This window comes from Anolis sagrei, chromosome 3 (assembly GCF_037176765.1).
Source record: "Anolis sagrei isolate rAnoSag1 chromosome 3, rAnoSag1.mat, whole genome shotgun sequence".
Classification (NCBI taxonomy): domain Eukaryota; kingdom Metazoa; phylum Chordata; class Lepidosauria; order Squamata; family Dactyloidae; genus Anolis; species Anolis sagrei.
In genome coordinates this window covers 188940418-188957115 of record NC_090023.1, presented here as the reverse complement: position 1 = coordinate 188957115, position 16698 = coordinate 188940418, and the positions used below count along the sequence as shown (strand labels likewise).

General features: G+C 38.1%; 1 protein-coding gene across 3 annotated transcripts in view; it reads left to right on the top strand.

Annotated features, from left to right (window-relative positions):
- Nucleotides 1–16698, top strand: part of ADGRA1 (adhesion G protein-coupled receptor A1) — a 517955-nt gene that overhangs the window by 452196 nt on the left and 49061 nt on the right. The gene's annotated exons all lie outside the window — the stretch shown is intronic.

Genomic DNA, 16698 nt, shown 5'->3' with positions numbered 1-16698 from the left:
TGACATGTTATCTGGGGCTGATCCAGTAGGGTATATGCCAGATTGGCCCCATGATGGTTTACAAAGTCCTCCACCAGAGTACTGTGGAGGTGAGAAAGTCTTTCAACTGCCTAACAATGCCAAATTCAGTTTGGAAGCATTGGATGGCCATGCTTACTATCCCCTCCCACTCTCCATGTCACAGTGGTCTTCAGGTGTGACACGGGTCTGGTAGGTCAGCCAAAATCTGTAGTGACATTGTCTGGAACAATGGGGCGATATGGGAAGGAGAGAGGAGAAATGGCCCCCTCGTATCCCCATTTCCTTCCCCAATCGCCTGGTTGCCCTGACATCACTATAACCAGTGTTGATGTTGTAACATGGAGGACAGGAGGAGATGGTAAATGCCTTTCCATGTCTCTGGGCCAACCAAGCTGAAAAACCAGGGCATGGTAGTCTGTTTTGGAACCAGGCCAACTGTTTACATGGGCCCAAAGTTTTTTGTTCTGAATTCTGGGTCAGAATTCAGAGAACCCTACAACTGTGGTTAATGTGGGTCAAAGCCCTGGAAGCTCCATGTAGCATTTGGCTGCCACTAAGCTTATTCAGGAACTCTTCACATTAAGAAATTAATGTAGATGTGTCCCAGGATTAGAACAAAGCAGTATCCTGAACCATGACATCAAGTTAGTTTAAGATGATGTTTATTCCAGTCTTTGCAAATATAGTTTCTCAGTGTGGGTATAAGAAGAAACTATGGTTATTTAAAGAGTTTTCATTATTTACATGTGAATACAGGAATAGCGAAAAGGAGCAGATGGACAGCTTGCATAGATGTGACTCATACATATCTCAGTTTATTAAGACAAGATCCTGTTTTAACCGAACCAGGCTATATACCATATATATTTTATTAGTTATATTTGAAACCTAACAAGAGTATAAACATAAGGTTCATAAAATTTCATCAGACAGTACATCATTTTCAATAGCATCATTCTTATTGTATGATATCTTAAAACTAGCACTATAGAAAGCTAAATTCAAGAGTTAATTAGTTTTTAGATTATATATTTGTCAATGTTACTTGGAGGTTAGCTAAAACATAACTTTTAATAGTTGATCACATAGATTAGAGTTCTGCGTGCCTTTGGGCCAACTTGCTATTTCATTCAGAGATACTAAAAAAAAACAGAAACATAGATCTTCTAGACTCTCTTAAGTATAAAGTATGACTTTTACATTGATTATTCATTTGTCATTAAAAAAAAATATTTCCAGGGCTTTTTTTCATGGTATGTCTAACATGGAAGAATAATAGGCAAGGGAATGGTATACGTTTATACCATAATTGCTTTTAATCAGTCGTGAAATTTTAAGTGTGGTGTCATACTAATGAGTAATTGCTGGATTGCTTAATGCTAATTCTAGTGCATTTTGGAAGCCAACCTAAAAGCTACCATGCTGGCTGTGGAATTGCTTATTCTTCCTTCTTTTATTATGTTCATAGCATTAATTTGGGTCTTAATGTATGTTTGATGGGTTTGGGGAAATTGGATTGTAAATATAATTACTCTTGTGAACCGCATACACTGAATATTTTTGTTGATTATATGTCATCATCCTTATATCAGCAGATCCCCAAATGATCATCCTTTTATACTTGAGACATACATTTGGAGATGAACTTGTGGCTTTAACATACTTTATAGATACTTCTTGTGGCTAATAGGAGCTCAGATAGTCAACAGGAACCAGTAAAAACCAGCCATTCTACTTGAGATGGGGCAATTGCAGCTTTTCCATAGCTGGGCTCTTGGTGCAAAATGTGGGCCAAGAGCGAAATACCTAGATCAGTGGTGTCCAACTTTTGGTCCTCCAGGTGTTTGGGATTCTAACTCCCAGAATCCCTATCCAACTTGTCAAATACTCAGGAATTCTGGGAATTGACGTCCAAAACACTTGGAGGACCAAAGTTGGACAACACTGACCTAAACATAGAGTTATGCAGTCCAAATTGTTGGTAAATCATCCAATAGTGTTGAACCTAAGGTAACATCCCTCCAGCATGCCCACCTCCAAATGAAAGCATTCACATACTTTATTTTTAATTCATGTGAAATATGTTTTATAACCATACAGCGTTTATATAAAGTCTAAAGAAAAAGGCAGCATTCCTCTGTTTATTTTTAAATCCACCAAAATGAGAAGCAGTGTTTTCACTGAGAACATGGCTTTGTGATTCATTATAATGTTCCTCACACAGTAGTTGATGATAAAATGAGTAATTGCCAGTTTCATATGCTGCAGCTTATTAATGTAAAAGATTATTTCAGGTTGCAGGGACCCAGCATACTGTGTATTTAGCCATTTCTTTTTCTAGAACAGTTGGGGAAAAACAAACAAATGGGTTACTGAAAAGATTTCACCAATTAGACCTCTGTTGGAACCATCATTTCACAAACGCGGGCCCATAGTATTAAATAATTACACATTGTTGCTATTAGAATGGGAGTAAATGCATTACCTTTTATACAACAGACCTAGAGGTAATTGTTTAATACCTCTCTAAATTATTTTGTGATTTTCTCACTAAGGACATCATTAGCCCTAGAGGCTGAATCTCAAAAATATCTAATTCTAATATAATTCAGTAATGCTGAGTGCTCTGCTAAACAATACAGAAGAATCTCTTTCATTTTACCAAGAAAATCAGGACATAATGTGGAAAATTCCTCCAAACATTACCATGCCTTTAATTTGTAATTAGTCTTTCATTTTGAAATTATTATTAGTGTTTCAATAGTCACTTAATCCAGCTGCATTTTTCAAAAGTTAAATTTCATAATATTTGGAGTGACGGTCTGCATTACTCCACTGAGTCCATCAGAGATGCTTGTTTTTAAATTGTCTCCAAAAGTTTGTATTTTTGTAAACTTCAAATCTGGAGCTCAGCTTCTGTAACTTTTCAGATGCAATCAAATCTATATAAATACAAATGTCATGTTCGTTTTTGGGATTAGCATAACTCAAAAACCACTTGATGAATTGACACAAAATTTGGACACAATACACCTATCAGGCCAATGAGTGACCATCACTCTTAAAAACACTGAAAAACACAGTGGAAGGGACTTAAAAGCAAAAAGACCTCCAAAAAGACACTACAGCACACGTGCAAATACGACTTCCCTTGGCAAACAACACACATGATAGCATATCCACACTCCTTTCCAGACTACAATTCCCAGCAGCCACTAGACCAGGCCCTTTAGGAGATGAGGATGATCCAAATACACTGCTTCCAAGCTGCAAGCTTTCTTCTCCTTGGATTTCTTTGAGAGCATCCCAATCCCTTCATATTTCCAATTTCCTATTCCTGGACTGCAACTGCCATCAGTCCACCAGATAGATAAGATAGATAGATTAGAGATAGATAGATAGATAGATAGATAGATAGATCAATCAGGAGGACTGCTGAAAGTTGAAGTCCAAGAATAGGTAGAGAAGGAAGAAAGGGGAGAAAGAGGAAGTAAAAGAAAAAGGGGGGGGGGAGAAGGGAAGAGGAAGAGAAGGAAAGAAGGAGAGAAGGAAAGATAAAAATGTAAGAAAGGAAGGAAAGAGGGAGAGAAGGATGAGAAAGGAAGAGAGAAAGAGTGAGGGAAGGTTGGCCACAGCAATGCATGGTGGGTACTGTTAGTGTTTTATAAGAAAACAGATATTAATCCTTCCAGTAAGACTCTGGAATAGTCTAAATAAGTATTTAGTGCTCCTTTTACTGTATGGCACTTTCTCCTTTATTGTTGAAGACCGTTGGGAAAGCGATGTTTCTTTAAGAAACAAGTAGCACTGCAGAAAACACCATTCAAATGTGCCATTATCAGTTTCAATGCTTGCATATGTAGCAATCACTGTCTATATTGCAGAAAGCACCAAGGTCTCAGATTTCTCCTTGTAGGCATCTGTTTATGTTTATTAGACTTGTACAAGCATAATCCTCCAAGGAAAAATAGGTAAACAGTTTAGAAACCACTGCATTATTATTATAAATATCCATGCAGAGTGTCTTAAAATAGAAAGAGATGAGCAGAAGCTTGGGTTTTCTTCACCTTATATTAGTAGTCAGTGTTGTTGTGTTTTCTAAGTTACTGTATAATCCCCCCACCCCACCCGCTTTTCTTTCAGCAACAGATTATTACATGGTCTCAGTAACATCTAACTTAATCTTCTCTTTGTTAAATTGTGATAATGAAAAATGTTTCTGCTTTATACTGCAGTGCTTTATAATAGTAAATTAAATAGCACAGGGACTTTCTTTCAATATGAACTTCCAAGCATATTTTCCTAGTCCCAAGGATAAAGTGAGATAGCAGCCCTTGGGAAAATACTGATCAGTTCTGCTTCCTTGTATCTTTCATCAGAAATCTGAAGAATTAGTATTTAGAAGATAGTAAAACTCTGTGTCTGATTTTGTATGAATGCTGCTAAGCAGAATTAGGCATGGTTAGTGTTAGTAGTCCACCAAGCAATGTGAACAGTGTCCAGATAAAATGGAAAGATAATACTATCTGGAAATCACCAGAAAAGTGTACCATATTGAGCCAATGGACCAGTAGTCTAAGTAGAGTGTGGTGGAGTCTCCTTCCCTAGAGGAGTCTTCCAACTCTATGATTCTGTGATTCTATGTTCCCAAGTAATTGGGTTAAATCTCTTCCTTCCAGACTCAATCACTGATAAAGCTGTACTGTGAGCATAAGAAACAATTACTTAAAGCTCCTGATGGATAATGAGCTGCAAGATGTCTTAAACCATTTCTTCATTCCAATGCCTTGGGGTGTTTGAGTACATTCAAGGTATCTTGGCAATGAAATAACTATCGCTCAAATCCAGCATAATGGCAGTGGAGGAACACTTCACTAGCTGAGCTGCTGTGGTTCTCTCAATAGCACAACAATGTGTTTGCTCTTGTGTATGCCTGGACCTGGGCAAGTTGTTATGTAACTATTTCTACAACATACGGTGCAACCTCTTCCACAGCTGGAAGCTGTGCTGAATTCTCTGGCCTTGCATAATATCCTAAGGACCTTATCACATTGGCTATTGAATTCGCCTCACATTGTGGTGAATCCCTGAGGCCCTGATGGGGGGCATGGAGAACCTGTCACCCCACGCCCTGCATCACCTGACTATTGTGGAGAGGCATCAGGTTGTCTCTACTTTTCATGTCAAGTGGTGGAGGATTTTACTAGACTAAATACCATTTGTGATGGCCAACTAGCTGCTCATGTGAGCTGTAAATAGTGTTGCCAGGTCAGAAATATCAAAGGTAATGAAATTTCAGGATCTTAAACTAAGACCTAGGAATGACATCTTGTGATGTCATAGTCAGCAAGCCTCGGTGGTGCTATTAAGCATCATACATAAAACAACAACCACATTAGGCCCTCTATTTATTTTAATTGAAGAAAATAGGCTTGAACAATCATAATCCCTCAAGGAAAATGCATTTTTCAAGGCAGTGAATGTGCCCTGAAATTCTTTCCCTTCTTTCTGAGAAGAGGCTCTAGACCAGTGGTTCTCAACCTGTGGGTCCTCAGATGTTTTGGGCTACAACTTCCAGAAATCCCAGCCTGTTTACCAGTTGTTATGATTTCTGAGAGTTGAAGGCCAAAACATCTGGGGACCCACAGGTTGAGAACCACTGTTCTAGACAGAGCCAGGCACTGAGATTTGGGACCTCTAAGTCTGAGAGTAGATTTAAAAAGAAGTTTGGATTTTGATCAGAACTGTGGGGCTTGGAGAGATTCAGGACAGGTTGCCATGAGCTGATTTTTTGTTAGGAATTATGATTTGTACTTTGCAACCAAAATTCAGTTCTCATAAATATTGGTGCCTTGTTCTGATGTTACACCTAAGCAAGCGATTTCAACATACATATAGCATGGAGCTTTTACGCCAGGCCTTTCATCATCTCCCCCAGTCTTCTCACATGGTATAAGAACATCTGAAAGGTGTGATTCTGTCGGCTTCATGGAAGAAGACTGACTTTGGTCTATGATAGCTTTTCTTTTATTTATTTCTTTTACTTTGAAGCATTCAGTTAGATTTTTTGTGTTCCTTATAGTCACTTCTAAATACAGTATATGGCACTAGAAAAACAAAGACCTGAATTTCCAGAAAGATGCAGGTCCCCAATAATATTCTCTTAACAGCATGAACTTCTGCCTATATAGGTGGACCGAATGTCTCTTTAGGTTGCAGAGCAAATGTCCAAAGTTAGGCAATTAATGCTGTAATGGCAAATGTGTGCATAGATCTACTTCACCATTGGTACAAAAATGAAAGCAGAATCAAATGTATGTCTCAGACTTTAATTCAGATAGTTCTCATTTTTGTAAAAAGAACTGTTTAAATGAGCTTCTCCTTTGTGCAAGTAATTGTAATGTGTATTTTTAGTTAATTTTAAATTGTATTGGAATTAGCCCAATTCATTAATGAACAATGGAAATTTGTAGCAATTCTTATGGATTCTCAAGCTTTCATATTGCTTGAATAGCAAAAGTCGATAGAGGGACACTGAGCATAATAGCCACTTCTAGACACAATTCTGTACTTTTGAAGTGCTCTTTTAGTACCTGGATTGAAATTTAAAACACAAGCCAAGAAACACAATCCAGATTGCGGATGAATGGTGTCCACAGAATTGAATTTTTGTTATAGAGTTTGAATTAATCATTTTAAATAGTTCTGTGTTCATGGAAGCAGAATAGAATCGCACTGCGCAGTTAAAGTGGCTTGATACCTTTTTTACTACTGTGGCTACGTCCTACAGAATCTGGATTTTGTAGTTCTCTGCCAGAAAGCTTTTATATTGTAGTTCAGAGGAGGCTAGAGACTTCAAAGCATGTCACCAAATGAGAAATCCTACAGCATGAGAATACTGTCTCATCCTGTAGGACTTATTTCATGATTAATAGTATTCCAAAGCATCAACTTTTAAAGAAGGAAACATAATTTAAGGAAAGGATATTTTAATATACTGAAAAAAATTATCCAGTAATTTATATGACAGGACTAATCTTTTAGTAGCTCTGTTCCAAAAATAATTAAACAGTGTGTTGCCATCCACACTTTGATGGACTTCTGCTGGGAGACTGAAAGCTGTTTTGTCTTTCTGCTTCCCCAGTACCACCAAAAACAGTTGAATGCTGCAGGAGAAACAGTTGGACCTAGGCACAAGCCCAAACTGCACATATCTGAAGGAAGAATTGTGACAGAACAGAAAAAAATCAATGCACTAGTTGCTCAGTACAGTATAGAGGATACCAGTGTGCAAGAACCACATAGTGAAGACATCAGTAGGATATTATTTTGGCATAGTGGTGGTTCTGGTGTCTTCTAAAGTTCACCAAACAGCTCCACTGCAGCACTGTCCTTGGTGACCTGACCTCTAGATCAGTGGGTGAATAAGTTCATTGCAGCTGCAGATTCAATGCACAGCTTCAAATAAGAAGATCATAGCATGATGCAATGTCTGAGGAATGGCAAAAAGAAGCATTTGGAGCTGTTGTATCAGAGAATGAAATATACCCCCAACTACTACACTCACTGTAGACCAGTGGTTCCCAGTCTGTGGTCCATGGACCCTCAGTGGTCTGCAAGAACTAAAATATGATCCGCATCTTCACTGTTATTACACCATTGTAATGAGAGCGACTGGTCTCGTGGAACCCTCTTATAGTACCGAGGCTTATTAAATATGGTTTTCTGTGGGTGAGCAGATGGCAACTAGTGGATGGTATATGTTCTGTATCAGAAACTAGAGCTGATGTGTCTATCTGATGTAATTTTCTGAATCGGCATCCCAAATAACCAAACCGAATCTAAAGTTGACCCAAAACTGATTCATAACCCTTTTGGCACTAATGTCGGAGAGTGGTCCCTGGTCAAAGAGGTCCCTGAAATTAAAAAAGGTTGGGAACCACTGCTTTAGCCAAACGAAGAGACAAGGAAGTAAAGGATATAAGTGCCAGAAAGATGTAGGCTACTATCTTGGGCTGGAATAATTATATTATGCAGCTGTTGAAGATACTGTAGAAAATGGCCTATTGCTAGGACATCCACCTCCTGTCTCCATATTTCTCTTGGTTTTGGAGTACATGAGTTCTGTCCATAAGTCTGAAATCTAATTCCTACTCACAGCTAAAGAGAACCCATTGAATCAATTGCTAAATGATAAGCCTCAGTAATTCAACAGGTCTACACTAATGGGACTAGCACTGGATTTAGATTGATGTTTTGTACTATGTATACATAAATTTGTAATTAATGATGTTTGGCCAGGGATAATATTAATATCCTAACTGCCTGGAGAATTACTGTGAGTGAAAACTTGGTAAATGTTTTCAGTAACCTGGAATTTTTAAAAGGCTTACTTTTTTTAATCAAACAGCTTGCTATTAAAGATCCCTTAATTGAAGACTACCAGTCCAGATGTAAAGGAGAAAGCTTCTCGCTTATTTTGATCCTGCAATTTGCATTTTGAACTTTGTGACTCATATGCAACCAAACATTTAATGTAGGATTTAATTGGGCAAGTCATAACACACTTACTTTGAAAAGTCAAGGTGACCTTTAGCATCTCCTACTGAAATTATATCCTTGGATTATCAGTTTAAAACAAGTACTATAGCTAAACAAATTTCTTTCTAAAGGTATCTTCAAAATCCTCTTCTGTAAATGTTGATACTGAATATTCATCATCTGCTCCCTAAATATTTGAATATTTGCTGAACACTTAGGGTTGTTCTATCTAGCTGGTGCCCCTCTTCAAGTGGAAGTCTCTTTGGGTGGAGGCTTCCACCAGCAGAATGTCTCCTCTTTAAGCACAATTTAACTATACCCGCTGATTTTTTGTTACTTTTCATCTCTGTGTTGCTCCTATTGAGTTCCATGGGTGATTATTTATTGGTGCTAGGACAATGACTCTCTCTCCACAGAGTTTGCCCTTAGTCCTTCTTCCTCATCAATGTCATCTTTTTCCTTTCATTTCTTCTGCAGTCCCTGTGCTCTTGAAATAGCCACTTTGTTGGCAAGTTAGACATTATCTGATCTGTTCCTTACCTTGCTGCATATTGTCAGGGCAGCTTAGATGTTGCCAGCTCCCACTGCTGATGCCATCAGCAGGCTTGGTGACTCAAAATTATTCCAGAGCATTTGCATCTCTACATCTTGAGTAACAAGTGGCCCTGCTGCTTCTCGATGACAGTTGGCAACCATGCTGGTCCCTTGCTGACTCAGAAAATGAGAACACCTTTATTTTTAGTGCCAATCTACTTTCCTGCAGCCAAATCAAATTTGTTTTATCAACAAGAAATATGGTATTTGGTCACATTTTTAAATCTGCTTTTGAAGTCCAACATTTAAAAGAACTAAGCATGAACTGTTTGGCACTTGATGAAAGTATTCTAATAACAGAAGTTCAAATTACACATTTTTAAAAAAGGGTATTCCCAATTATTCACCCGTTTCACCTCCCACTATGAGATTTCCCTAATGATAATTAATTCAGTAACCAGACTGGAAAAAAATTAAACCTCTATTTATCTTCAGCTGACCAAGCACAACACAAAGTATGCTGAATGCAAGATATATAGGCGAGGGAAATCACATGTTATGACAAACAGATGTCTCTCACCACAGTAGGCAGCACCTTTTTTAAAGACAGGCTCAATAATTCATTTAGTTTCTCTCTAAAGACAGCCAATTTGAATTATGTCTTGAGAAAGCCTGCCAAGATGCAGCATTCCTTCAAACTTTCAGAAGCCTTAGCAGCTCCTGTGGATTTTTGAGTTGATTTTGCTACCCAATTGAGTATTGTATTCATTTAAATATGATGCCTGCCAACAAGGCTGGGTGAATATACCACCAAATGTTTTCACACTCTTTTGAACTGCAGTAGTTTAGGAAAAGCTAATTTATTTACAGTCATCTGAGGATTTAATATTTTCCATCAAAACTTCTGCCAAGAAATTTTCTTAGGGCTGAAACCATTTGAGGTTTCAAGCATTGTTGACTGTTTTGGAGGAAGTTTGGAAATAAATGATATCTGAGCTATGAGACCATGGCAAAATAGTTACCTGCTACTGAATATTTACTCTAGTTCACAAGCTTGGGTTGAAAATTGTTACCCGAAGTTACCTGTTTTCTGTCTTGCCTCAGTTACAGAAATTCCATTGTGTTGTGTTCCATTTGATAATACTTATGATGTATTGTCGAAGGCTTTCATGGCTGGAATCACTGGGTTGTTGTAGTTTTTTTCGGGTTATATGGCCATGGTCTTGAGGCATTCTCCCCTGACGTTTCGCCTGCATCTATGGCAAGCATCCTCAGAGGTAGTGAGGTCTGTTGGAACTAGGAAGAAGGGTTTATATATCTGTGGAATGACCAGGGTGGAACAAAGGACTCTTGACTGCTAGAGCTAGGTGTGAATGTTTCAACTGATCACTTTGATTAGCATATAATGGCCTGACAGTGCCTGGAGCAAACTTTTGTTGAGAGGTGATTAGGGTTCACACCTAACTCTAGCAGACAAGAGTCCTTTGTCCCACCCTGGTCATTCCACAGATATATAAACCCTTCTTCTTAGTTCCAACAGACCTCACTACCTCTGAGGATGCTTGCCATAGATGCAGGTGAAATGTCAGGAGAGAATGCCTCTAGACTATGGCCATATAGCCCGAAAAAACCTACAACAACCCAATACTTATGATAATCCTAAAGGGGGGTTTTCTGTTGTTGTATGTCTTCAAGTTATTTTGACTTATAATGACTCTAAGGTCAAGCTTGCTTGCTTGCTTGTTTTGCAAGACTGAGCGTAAGCGGGCATGGCTTGCTTAAGTAATTTCCTTGGCTGAACAGGGATTCAAATTTTGATCACCAGATTTTGTCCCAATCTCAAATCTCTCTAAAACATCTTACAGTCCAAGCTTATTGGTCATTCCATCCATCTTGTTTAAGAACTTCTAATGGCTACTGTTCCTCAGATGCTCATATGATGTAGCTGAGTACATTAATTCTAGAGCAGGCATGGTTTAAGAACACGGTGCAATTAGAGAAAGAAAAACTTTGAAGTCAGCAGATTGTAAACGGACTGAAACACAAAGAGAAGAGTCCCCCAGATGTTTATGTTGGAGGAAATGTTTATTTAATCTTTCTCTTTTCAATTACAAATATAATGTTCTCCTAAATTATACAGGAAGTGGAATACTGACATCCAAATGTCAGTTGTGTCATAAATTGATTGTGTTTGATTTATCTCAGGGACTGATGTTTCAGTATAGCAGTTTGTTTAATTGATATATATATATATATATATATATATATATATATATATATAAAATTAGCTTTTTCCCACACATGTATCTTGCTTCAAAAGATGCTGTTAGCTGCTGGGTCCCATGGTAAGGTAGCATATAAATAAAAACAAATAAGGAAACAAACACATAGTATATTTGGCTTTTGCAAAGTCATTCTCTTTAAATTTCTGTTATTTAAAGCTGCTTACATTATTTAAAAGGTGAAATGAGGCACTTGACTCAAATGTGTTAAAGGCGAAAAAGCTCCTAGCATAAACATGATCACTTATGACATTTTCACATTCAAATACCTGGTTTCCTGTAGCTTTCCTATTCAGAATGATAGGGATTTTTATTGCATAACCAGCTTCTGACAAATCTAAAGTTCACCAGGTCAGCCTGCAGTCTTTTTGAAGGGGAAAACTATGAACCTAGCAAAAACTGGCAGCATAATCCTCAAGGTATCTCTACTTAGGTATCTCATTTTGAAAAAGTCAAGAAAAAAGGCACGCACACATACTATTCTCTCACACAGAGGCTTATCTCTTTGAAATCAGGAGCTGTATATAAATAAGAATCCAGAAACCCCAACTTATGTTTTACAATTTACTGAGTCAATTGAAAACAACTGAAATAACCAATAGTCCATAAATCCAGTTTTCTGTACACTTCAGCAGTACTGAGTCCAATATGTATGGTTTTCTTTGATTTCTTGTCTGGGCACAGCAGCTTAATAAATGGTGTTTATTATAGTGAATCCTATTCATTTCATATAAATGGAGACATTGGTAAGCCTGCATATTTTGCCAAATAACATGGGTAACTTCTCATTTGCTTTTGACAGTAGAATTTAGGTTCTTTTATTTTGAGAGCTAGGAATTTCTTTGAGAGCTGCTAAGAGGTTTATATATATATATATATATATATATATATATATATATATTAGAGTTGCTTTCATAGCTATGTCTTTGAATATGGCTTTCAGTGAGTGAGAGGTTGACATGTTCTACTTCATGCATTTAAAACAGAGGAAATGTATAAGCAACTCAGTTGCTAGAATCAAACATCTGATTTATCTGATGGGTGTGAATTTAAGAAAACAATTCAATGCCATTCTTCAGACATAGGGTTGCTAGATTGGTTATGGCACAGCACTCTTATAGCTTGAATAGTTAACAGATCCTGGAGAACAGGCCCGTAGCCAGGATTTTGATTCGGGGGGGGGGGGGGGGTCTGAGTTTGATTTGGGGGGGGGGTGAGTCTGAGTTAAAGAGGGTCTACCCTAGCAAACCTTTTGTATCGTTACCCCAATACCCCCATGCATATGGGATATATTGAGTATGGTGATCAGATCATGATATGAATAAACATAACAGTTTAAATAATGCTCCAATTCATGAGAATTTCGGGGGTGGGGGGGGGGCTGAAGCCCCTCGACCCCCCTCCCCCGGCTACATGCCTGCTGGAGAAGGAAGATGTGTACATTTACACCAGATGTGTAAAGTTCCACCCGATGGAACAACTCCCTCACTACTCCAAGCCCAATTTTAGATGCTTCACCCTCCTTCCCCAACTTGGCCATTCACTGGCCAGTTGAGAATGATAGGATAAAATTCTGGATCCCAGTAATGATACTCTTGCCAGTCATTATACTTATTTTCCTTAGAATGTAATTTTACAGGCCAAGCACCAGTTGTCTAAGAGTTGCCACCTTGTCGCATCATGAAAGAGAACTGAGGCAATATGTTTTGCTTTTCCAAGGTATTTTTTTAAAGCTATAGGATGATCCATTCATAATATTATACCCACTTCTTTTTTTGCCTTCCTAATCCAACTGTTTTTTTTTTGTAGGACAACTATTTGAATCTTTAATAATAATAATAATAATAATACATTTATTATCCACTTCTCCTTGCAGCTCAATGTATAACAAGAGTTGAAACAGAGAGATAAAACACAACAGTATCACACTCTGTTCATATGTCTGCAGCATAAATGGACCTGTAAGGGTAGAGCCCTGGTCCTTCCCATACCTTCCACATGCCCTCATGGTTGAATAGGAAGGAGAGCTATACCCTCCAACTGTCCCAGCCATTACATTTATTTTCCTTAAAATATAATTTTCCAAGCCAAGCACCAGTTCTGCCTGTTGTCTCTGGGTTGCCAGTGCCACCTTGTCGCATCCAGTAAGGACCTTATCACATTAATTTTGGGATTTGCGTGCATTGTAATGAATCTGTCGGGTCCTGGGGGCAGACGTGGAGAACCAGTTGCCCCATGTCCCACCTCACCTAACTTACCTTTGGCCCCATCCCATGAGGGGATGTGTCTTTGATCGGCCCCACCCCATTGTTGCAAATGCAACACAGGAAGGCTCTCGTGTTGCTGCAGCAGAGGCGTATGTCAGTTTCTCTCCCATTTTGCCATGGAGCCCTGTCATAAGTAGATGTTCGTTGTGTAACGGGCTGCGTAGCAAAAGGGGAGAGGAACTGGCATATGATGGGCAAATTAGCCCATATGGTGAGATTGTAAGTTTCCATGGCCAAATATGGATTCAAACTGTGGCTTCCAACACTATACCATTCTGGCTCCCACTTGATTGCTACTTAGGAACAAAAAAGAAATTGTGTGAAGTCAAGATAAATATTATGAAACTGCAGGTTGGAAAAAAATGAATTTTTGAACATCATTTCACAGAGTCACACAGCCAGCACAGTAATTGTGAAAGTTATTTTTTGTGAGTTGTAAATTACAAAAATAACTCTCCATGTCTCTCCATGGAAAGTCAGAGCTCTCCCTCTTGAACAACATGCACGTTGTCCATGACTTTTGCCAAAAATTTGGATAGAATATTTTACTGTATTAATTATTGGTTGGACACATTTCCTCTTGTACAACTGCACTGCTAAAAAGAGGAACAGTGACTTCATACAGCAAAATATTTGAGGCTCATACGTTCATACTGTTAGAGAATATGACACTTTGTCACAAGGATGATTTAGTTTCTGCAGAAGTACAATGCACATTTGAGGTACTGATTCATGAAGGGTTCAGACTATTCCTAGCAGTATAATGTCCAAATGAAATTGTTCGGTCTACTTGTCTGAGTCACAGCATGTGCTGATCGGTCTGTTAAGTAGTACCAAAATGATGTTATAAAGATATTACAGCTAAAAATGGGTTACCTAAGAGAATGGGCTTTCATATATTTTCAGTTAGGCTCAGAGCTTTCATCATAAACCAATAAGCCTAAATGGGGAGATCTCAGAGCTGCAGGTCTCCCAATACAGTATGCAACTTATTTTCCTTTAGGGCATTTCATAAAATGATAGTAAGAAGGCCTTTCAGTATGGAACACTTCTGAATATTTCTACTCTATAGAGACAATGGAATAACAAGATAACCACTTTCAATATGGCAATACATTCCAATATACTCATCTACTCACCAGGAAGATTTTTTTAAAGGAACTATAAAACACCTGTAAGGATTTCCTTTGGTGTATTCAGAAATAGTTCAATATTTTGGAAAATACACTTTTAAAAATAGGAAACTGTCCAATGCTTTCCCCATTCTACTGCAGTAAGATGGAGAAAGCATAGTACTGCTGTTACATTATGGCTCTGGCCTTTGAATCTGGTACTTCTCACAGATCAGCACGGTTTCAGGAAATTTATGGAGAGATATTTTTGGGCCGTCGAGATTAGTTACTTGTAGGTTTTGTTGTAAAAGGTTGGTAGATGTATGTTCTAATCATAAGCACATGCTAGCTTTGTATAGGTTACAATATCCCCTGTTTAAGTCTCCTTTGTGGAGAGAAAAAGTGGGGTATAAATAAACATGATGGTAAGAATAAGAATAATACCCTGAAACTGACACAGTGCCACATAGTTGACAGAGTTAAACAAAGTGTGCTTGCCCCATTTTGTAGGAAGCCATAGCCCCTAGCCCATTAAGCATGGCCCTGAAATGCTGTATTCCTATAGTCCATGTTTGTATATGTGTGCCCATGCCAACTGTGTTCTTGAGATGTTCCCTACTTTCATAGGAAGAGAGCAGTCATGTAAACTTGTGCCTTAGATTACTTTCCTCTGGCTTCAACCTCTCCTTGTAGAAAGTGTCTTCTATGTCCATCAGGGAAGGATGTCCCGAACAGTAGAATGATTTGTTTATAATTATATGCTTGTCTACACAAGCCCAGAACCCCAGACTAGGACATTTAGACATGGCAGTTTTCCTTCATTTTCTTTTTCAATTGTGAATTGGATGTTTGGATGGATGCTGTTGAGGTGGTCCAGGAACTTGTTTAGTTCTTCTTCTCTATGGCTCCAAATGATGAAGGTGTCTTCCACAAATCTAAACCATATAGTGGGCTGTTTTGTTGCTGTTTGCAGGGCTTGTTTCTCAAAGTGTCCCATGTAGAAAGTTGTTATCACTAGGTTGAGATGGCTCCCATGGCTACTACATCTTTCTGTTCATAGAATTCATTGTCTCACTGGAAGTAGCTTGTGGTGAAGCAATGCTTCTGGAACATGGTCATACAGCCTGGAAAACTTACAGCAACCCAGCGATTCCAACCATGAAAACTTTAGACCGCACAATTCTAAGAACTTTTTATGTGCTGAGCTTAATTTTATATTATTTGGAATTTATATTATTTTATTATGGAATGTGTTATGTTGATGGTTGAAAGTTGCTCTAAGTGATGTGACTGCAATATAAAGATAAGAATTACTATTTGGGTGAATAAATAATTACTCGTCATACTAAGACATAGCTAGTATTTAACACTTGAGGAAAGAAGGAATATAAGTGGCAACTGAAAATTTTAACTTGGAAGATGCAGCTTTCCTTTATGAGCATTATTAAGAACTCTAGACTACCTCACGGGGTCAGGTTGGGCTATAATGGGCCCATGTCCTACATTGTCATGGTTCTTCAATGCTCTTTCAAGGTGGGGAAAGGAGGAGAAAAAAAGCTTGAGACTGAAAAAAATGAAATACTTTTTTTTTTTTTTTTTTGCAAGAACACATGCTGAGAACATATCCTGGGAGAAATATTTTTGGTCTCTTTAATCCCTGTATAGGCTTCTTAAATATGACATTTTCAAATCAAAGCTAACTAGAGTATTTAAAATTTAAAATTCAGTTGTGTTTTCTTTGTTTTTTAAACTTGTTTTATTGCCAATCCCAGAATCCAACAACCCCAAAACATGATTAAAATACAGGTACAGCTAAAAATATATCACATTAACAAAACTGCTGAACTAAATGGTTCTTTATATTTTGAAAATCTCATTTGATTGCCTCCTGAACCATAAGCATTCACACGCAACAGAGTGTAAATAATTCCTCTGCCAGCT